General features: G+C 37.4%; 2 long non-coding RNA genes across 3 annotated transcripts in view; both read left to right on the plus strand.

The window, feature by feature from the left end:
* Positions 1-4: 4 nt before the first annotated feature.
* The window catches only part of LOC106455994 (uncharacterized), an 11,048-nt gene continuing 2,973 nt past the window's right edge, over positions 5-8,079 (plus strand). Inside the window, exons 1-3 of one of the 2 annotated variants that reach the window (XR_001290190.1) lie at positions 5-69; positions 633-887; positions 1,640-1,701. This is a non-coding gene — a long non-coding RNA (uncharacterized LOC106455994). Of the gene's footprint in view, positions 70-632; positions 888-1,639; positions 1,702-8,079 lie in introns of those variants that run through there. The other variant, XR_001290188.1, reaches the window with a different exon arrangement.
* Positions 2,710-3,686, plus strand: LOC102201598 (uncharacterized). Its single transcript, XR_312455.1, has 3 exons — positions 2,710-2,765; positions 2,866-2,929; positions 3,630-3,686. It is a non-coding gene; the product is annotated as an uncharacterized LOC102201598 (long non-coding RNA).

Here is an 8,079-nt window from a genome sequence, read left to right on the forward strand (position 1 = left end):
AGTATTACTGTACAGCTCAGAACAAAGTGGGGAGGAAGAAATCTGAATATACCTCCATTGATGTCAAATGTAGGTGAACAAGTTTACCGTTTTACTCGATCACTTGCTTGTTTCCGATGCTATCCAATATAGATTTTGGGCCCCATCTCAAGATTTCCAGAATCTTTTGATGATATCATGTACTGCAGATGATCATGTATTGAAAGTCTTCACAATTTAAATTGAGGAACATTTTTCTGAAGTTGTTCCACAATTTACGGATAAGATTTTTTGTACCCAACCAAGCTAATTTTTTTTACCATTATTCTTTTCTTAAAATGATACTTTTTCCTCAGACATTTGATCTTTTCTCTATGCTCTATTTTGAAACATAACATAAGATTATGAGATTATCAAATCAGTGTCCCCACTGACACTTTAGGTAATAGGGTTATGTAAATATAGTGTAAACATTAAATCGATTGGCTGATAAAGTCATGATGTGGCTGAGAACACATCTCTGCTAGCACCATCCAGATCTCCTCACCGAGAAGCTCCTGTAGCATTAGATTCATTGAGTTGTTTGATTTGATCAATAATTCAACCTTTGAAGGAACTAATAACATGCTTTTGTCTCCTTGTGTTTCCTGCAGATGCTCCAAAGCCTCCCTCTGTGTCAGTGAGTCCGTCTGGTGAAATCACAGAGGGCACTGCAGTGACTCTGACCTGTAGCAGTGATGCTAACCCAGCAGCTACGTTTGTCTGGTACAAGAAGAACAGCCAACAACTCAGCAAAAACCCACAGCTCATCTTCAGCTCCATCCAGTCCTCTGACTCTGGACAGTATTACTGTAGAGCTGTGAACAAGCTGGGGTCAAAACTCAAATCCATCACTATTGATGTGAAATGTGAGTGAAACTATGTATAGGCTATAGTAAGTGAAAATATGTATAATATCATCTTTCTTCTCCTCTGTCTATTTCATGATTACAGTCTGCAGTGACATTTATCACAGGTCAGACAGAGGAGAGCACGGCAGTGATTCTGCTGGTGATTTAATAATAATAACTCTTAAAGGAAATTCAAGGCTGCATGAGGTTTTAAAAACATGCATATTGCTCAACTTCTCTTCATTACTGAGAAAGTTTACATTTTAAACTGATGATACTGTAAGAACGTTTTATGCCAAGCTTGAAAAGTGGTTAAAAATGTATGGATAGATGATCTAGCCCTGCGAGAGGTTTAAAAGCTGTTCAGGGTGTATTGACGAGTGTGAGAAAATAGATGATAGTGACAATGACTTATAATAACAACATCCAAGCATTGGCAGAAAAACACAAAGTTCCAGAAAAATTCTCAATGAAATGAACCTTTTGAGACTGGACAGAGTGTCACACCTTCATATTCTGCTGGTGTGAATGTTAATAACAGCAAACATGCTCATTTTACTGAAAGAACAGACAGTTGTGGAGTTAACAATAATAAACTGTCATTTGATCAGCTTATATTGTGTCTGAGGATGTTGAACTCCAGAACTCGACACTTACAGACTTGTTTGATGTGGTCAAAAATTCAAACATTGAGGTTTTTGATTTGGTCAAGTTTTCAGCCTTTGAAGGAAATAATACCATGTATTTATTTCCCTTTGTTTCTCCTCCAGATGCTCCAAAGCCTCCCTCTGTGTCACTGAGTCCGTCTGGTGAAATCAAGGAGAACACTTCAGTGACTCTGACCTGTAGCAGTGATGCTAACCCAGCAGCTGGTTACACCTGGTACAAGGCGAACAATCGAACACCTCTCAGTACAGATTCACAGCTCTCCTTCAGCTCCATCCAGCCTGCTGACTCTGGAGAGTATTACTGTACAGCTGAGAACAGGCTGGGAGCATCAACACCTAAAAAACTTTCCGTTGATGTGAAATGTGAGTAAAACTGGTTGTTTCTTTAAGCTGATTACTCAGCGTTTGTTAACATTAACAGTCAGCTGCTACAGATCAATGAGCAGCTGCACTGGATGATGTAAAGGATGTATCATTTAGTAGCTCAGACTATGCTGTTAAACTGTGCTATATAAAAGTTCAAATACACAGTTACAAATGTTTTCTCCTCCAGATGCTCCAAAGCTTCCCTCTGTGTCAGTGAGTCCCTCTGCTGAGATAGTGGAGGGCACTTCAGTCACTCTGACCTGTAGCAGTGATGCTAACCCAGCAGCTAATTACACCTGGTACAAGGAGGATGAAGACTCACCAAAAGCATCAGGACAGAACTTCACCATCACTGACATCACACCTGAACACAGTGGGAGTTATTCCTGTGTGGCCCAGAACAACAGAGGACATCATTACTCCACCTTACAGCTGACTGTATCAAGTAAGTGAAACCAGAAATGTTGATTAAACACTGAAAGTTATAACTCACCATCTGGACCTGGGTGTGCCTTCCATTTAAAGGGCACTGCTCTTGTTAAATTATTTCTGTTTGGGGGAAACTATACTGTTCTCTGTTTGTGTATGTGAGTCATAAGCGACACATGTAGTTGTCTCATGCAGCTTTCTATTTTTAATCAGACTGGGGATTTTTGGTTTGCTTAAGTTTAAGTAATTAAGTGAGATTAAGTTTTATAAATCCATTGACTTACAGTGGTGATGTCTAAAATTGGGGTCACACCCTTAACTCTAAATGATTTGACCACTTTTCTTTGTTAGGAGCGTGGAAACCAACAGTTATATCAGGAGTCTCTGCTATTCTCCTGGCTCTCCTACTCGTCTCTGTCATCCTATGGATCATGTGAGCAGATGCTAAGTGTCATTTATTGTGTAGTTGAGTTTGTAATATCAGTGCACTTAGCACTTTGAACTAACCATTAAAAATGAATTATCCTGACCAGAAAAAAGAGATCCCCCAAGCAACAACAGCCTGAGCCTGGAGAGAGACCGGACACTATTGAACAGGTGAGAGGAGAGAGGAGGTGAACTACGTTGGTACAAAAGAAACAAAAACACATTCTAGCATTAAAGTGACTGCAGCACTCTGTAGGTTCCAACTCGACTTTAAAACAATAAGCAACCGTGCAGTAGCTGTATACTACTCTGAGAGCCACCCTAAAATCTGTTATTCATCAGCATAAGCTTTCTTTTACCTCCAAGAGCATCTCTTGGAGGTGCACCGAGGGCTCTCGCGCTCACTTTTCACATACAGAATTTCGAAAAAGAACATCGGTGCAGATTATAAGTCTGTATCATGATGTCTGGTGTTTTTGTGTTTGTTGGTTTCTATTTATTCTGTTTTATTTTGCGAGTTATTAGATGCTGCTCCAGACACTCAGAGAATCCCCCGCCGCCCCGCCCTCCTTTCCCTGTGCCGCAAGCAGCAAGCTCACCTTGCAAACGGAGGGCGCCCTTACTCCCAGCAAATGGGCGATAGAAAACATTACATTATGCATGTAGTGTCAACATACAAACCAATCAATTACATAACTTTCAAAAAAAAACAAAAAAAACACGAGTACGTGAAAATACAGTGTACAACTACTACAAAGTTGACAATGTAAACTAAAGACAAAAAAAAAAAGTTCTCTCTACTCTTCTTTGTAGTCAAAGTTAAAGCACTGATTTGAATCTTTTATGAATTGTACATTTCTTATGTCTACAGCTGCAATCTGCAGATGGCGAGGTCGCCTATACTGCTCTCCGCTTTGTCAAACACAAGGCCGATGCGGTCTACGCCAACATCAGACCAGCCCAGGCCAAAAAACACAAGGAAGAAGACGAGAGGGTCGTCTACTCCGCTGTCACTTTCAGGAGTGCTAGTACTTCCCCTAGGTCAGTGGCTTCTCGTGTGTTTACAGAAATAAAACAACTTAATTCAGTCTGTTTTGAGCTTTTTGTGATATCTGTTCAGCAGAATCCAGACCACAACTCCAGAAGATGCAGAGGATCCAGCTGCTCTGTACAGCACAGTCAACAGACTTCCCAGACATGGAAAACCATCTCTCTAGCAGACTTTTTATCCACGGTAATGTTTTTAAATCTTTATGAAGTCCTAAGTATGCATCCAGCACTCCTGAATACAGTTACATCAAAGACAATTTTAAATTTGACTGACCTTTTTGAGTTCTCTCTCCAACTTCTTCACACAGATGTCATAACTAACCTGTATGAAATTGAGCAGCATTGTGTTTAAGGTCATTTCTATCATTTTATGGGCACTTTTCCATTGTCACAAGAATCGCTACTCTTCCTGAGTTATTGGTCAGATATTAATGAAACATATACATGTTACAGTAACTTATTAATTGTGATGACTCTTGATCCAGATGTGCTAATGACATAATTGATAATATTTTCTTGTTTCTTTTGTTTCCCTGTGCTCTGGAATATTTTGGTTTTTACTGTAATTATTCAACACCAAAAATAATTGTAATTTTTTTTTCTTTTACCCGTATGTAAAATACTTTCTGTGATGTATTAATACATCACTAACTTCACAATTATTAGCAATAAGGAGCCACTTAATCAAATATATACTTATAGGTCCCTCTAAATGTATTTCCTAACATTATTTTTGTTTTGTTTTTGGCAGCAAAGAATAAAGCCTCTGTCCCTGCCTCACCCCTCCTCCTTATTTCATGATTTGGTTTGTAAGATTCTAAGATATATTGCAATTCTCTGTACATGGGCCTCCAATTCTGTCTCCTCCAGCGTTTGCAATTAGTTCAAAAATGCCACAACACACCTCTTAACTGGCACCAGAAGGCATGATCACATCACCCCAGTTGTAGCCAATCTACACTGGCTCCCTGTTAAATACCGTATCGTTTTTAAAATCCTTCTGTATACTTTTAAATTTTTAAATAACCTGGTGCCCAGTTACCTAACAGACCTTCTTGACGTGTATAACCCCAAGAGAGCACTCAGATCCTCTAACCAACTGCTCTTAGTGCAACAAAGGCCCTGACGAAAGACCAGAGGGGACCAAGCTTTTGCAATTGCAGCACCCAAACTCGATGTTCGCATGTCAGATTCCATTCAATCGTTTAAATCACACTTAAAAACTCACCTTTTGAAGCAAATTAGACTTCCACCTGGTCTGCAGTTGTGCTATGTAACTGTAACTATAACTGTTTTTAATTGTTTTTAACTGTTTTTGTTGCCTTTGTTGTAATCTGCTTTGCTACCTTGTGTGAAGCACTTTGTCCTTTTTAAATGTGCTATACAAATTAAATATTGATTGACTGATTATTGATTGATGTCTCTGTTAAAGGTGAAATCTGGGTTTAAAAAACTGACAGACAGTTGGAAATTAAACTCTGAAATCCATAGAAAAGAAACTTCTTGAGTTTCCCAGTATTAGTTATATTACTTCTTTCAGACTGAAAAATAATGTGTTTGTGTTGCTTTAGCCAACATGCATCAGCTGTATCCAAAAGTCTATGGAAAAGCCTGCCTCTCTCCGTTTACCTTTGAGCTGCTGTGTACAGATTTGAGCCTTTGTCAAACAGTCTGAGTTCATTAATGAATTCTTAGAAAAACAGAGTCAGGTTAGAATTTAATACTGCTTCACCTCACCTTAAAATGCTTCGCTGCAGCAGTTTGATCATGAAGGCAATTTTTGAGCTGTCAAAAGAATATAACTGGCTCTCATGCTGAAACACTAGAGAGCAGCAAAATTCAGCTTCTTGAAGTGGAATGGCAGAAAGGATCATAATTTGTTAGACTCCTCTCAGGAACCATGTTTGAAATTATGCTTCAGATTTTCCTTTTTTCATAAAGCTTACATCAGTATCAGGTGAATAATCCCATAGCTACCCAGCTATGGGTTGAGTGGGGTCTTCGTCAGGTAATGCTGCTTTGTTAGTCGAGTAGTTATTTTTAACTACACCCATTTTCAGGTGTCATCACTCATTTAATTTAGTGGATTTCAATTATGGCTTTCCTGAAACACCCAAGGAATACGTGTGTTCTTCCAGACTAAAGAATTATTTACTTATTACCAAATCTGTAAACTACTATGGATCAACTCACTGAAATAAAAAATATAAAAAACAATATAAAAAAACACAATAAAATCCTAAAATCCTCAAAAAGCTCAGTCTGTCGTAGAAAATGGAATCTGGCCTGAAAACTTTCACATCTTCTCTTGAAATATAATAATAAGATGTCTATGGCATTTCTGTATTATAAATATGTGAACAGTCTACAGTAGTAGTATAGTATACAGTCCACATTTATACCATTCCCCAACTCCCACAAAGGGAGTGGAGCAGGTTTGTTTTTTGGGGATCCCTTTAGTATAATGGGTTCTCTGTGGTGGAGCCCATATATGTTGCCCACAGGATTACCTTTTGTGGGCCCATAAAGACAAAATCGGTATGAATCCTACATGGGCCCCACTGTTAGTCTATGCAATATAAGGTACTTTGAAAATGCCTTTCCTTGTGATAAATAAAAGTTGTAAAACTGAGAATTTCTCTTTCTCTCTAAAAGTGGCCTTGGTGAGCTGTGGTTTGGCATTAGAACACCACAAATTATTCCCTCAAGACTTTATAGGAAATATTAAGAGTGCTGTATATGGATTGGAAAACCACAGCAGTCCCAGATGTACTGACTTCATGCCTAATAATAACTCGAAGAGGAAGGAAGTGTGCTTGGTCTAATAGCTAGAGTTCTGCCTTCTGCTTACTGAACTGATCATATGAGAACATTATCATTAGAAGACAACATCTTTCTCTATGGTAAGAAGACTTTGTTTCTATTCTTATTTTATTGCACAGTGAAATGCACTAACTCAATTCTTTACTGATGTAATTTTCTTTGAAATCACACGGAGAGATGAGAGGAGCAGCCATGAGTGTAACTGCAGCAGCATTGAGTGGATTTATTGTCCTGCTTCTCACTGTGCCAGGTACTGAATACCTAACCTCTACAATGAAGGGCCTTTTCAGATGAAACTAAAAGAGTTACATTTAAAAAATTACAAATGCATCACTTCCCATTACCATGCATTCTTTATTGAGTTATATTATTGTTTTGGTAATAAGATTTGGTAAAACACTGTTGACATATTCAGCAACTTTCAGTCTTTTAAGAAGGATAGACATGGATAGGACTGTTTGAAATGTGCAGCACAACATCTGGGTCTGGGTCTAGTTTATCCGAAGGAAACTGACTCTGCACGAGAAAAAGAAAAAAAAAAGGAAAAGGAAAAAAAGGAACCAAACCTCATCACTGCATTTTCATAACTTTCTATTCTGTGTTGGTTACTAGCAAATCAGCCCTTAGAGACCAAAAAATACACTATAAAAAGTTTGTAAAAACAACAACAACAAAAAACAACAACCAATAACTGCCACTTGGATACCAAAAATAGTAAAATAAAATAAAGGAAATTTACCATCACATAAAAATCTTTTTCTGCATGAAAATACAGACAATGGTAAATTAAAATGCAGTTGTTTTGCAGGCAACTGCTGTTGAGATTTGGCTTTGCATAAATAAAATTGAAATTAAAATTGAATTCCATTTTAGCTTTGCATTTACATTAAATCTTGCAGATTCTTATAAAAAATTAAATATTAAATTAAAAAACTTGATTTACCTAATAGCATGGTCAAACTCTGTCTGATAAAATGAATGAGACTTATAATTGCAGAAAAGTACTGTTATTAGTGGGGGTTTTATAATGTAATTTGATGTGAAAAGTCTTTATTTTTTATTAATGTAATAAAATGGTGCAATACAATTGGTAATAGAGATTTAGTGACAAAGTGACATAAAGCCACTGTGGTATAATCCATAAAACCCTGTAACCTGCAGTGGTCTCCCTGTGTAAAGTTCATTTTCATCCTATGTCTCTGCTCATAAAATGAAATACTGTTGAGGTTCGACCTACACCCCTTGTTCAGAACTAAAATACAAAATCTGATTGGTGCTGATTTAACCCTTTCACTTTTTAATATATAAAAAAGTAATTCCAAAAATATTTTGATACTGTTAGTGTTAGACACTTTATTTTAAGTACAAACAATAATTTAAGGAATCTAACATTTACATAACAATCAATAAATATGTCGATCTCTTAAGAATAACAAAACAGAATTTAC

Source organism: Pundamilia nyererei, unplaced genomic scaffold (genome assembly GCF_000239375.1).
Source record: "Pundamilia nyererei isolate P.nyererei 1_Seehausen unplaced genomic scaffold, PunNye1.0 scaffold00748, whole genome shotgun sequence".
NCBI classification, from domain to species: domain Eukaryota; kingdom Metazoa; phylum Chordata; class Actinopteri; order Cichliformes; family Cichlidae; genus Pundamilia; species Pundamilia nyererei.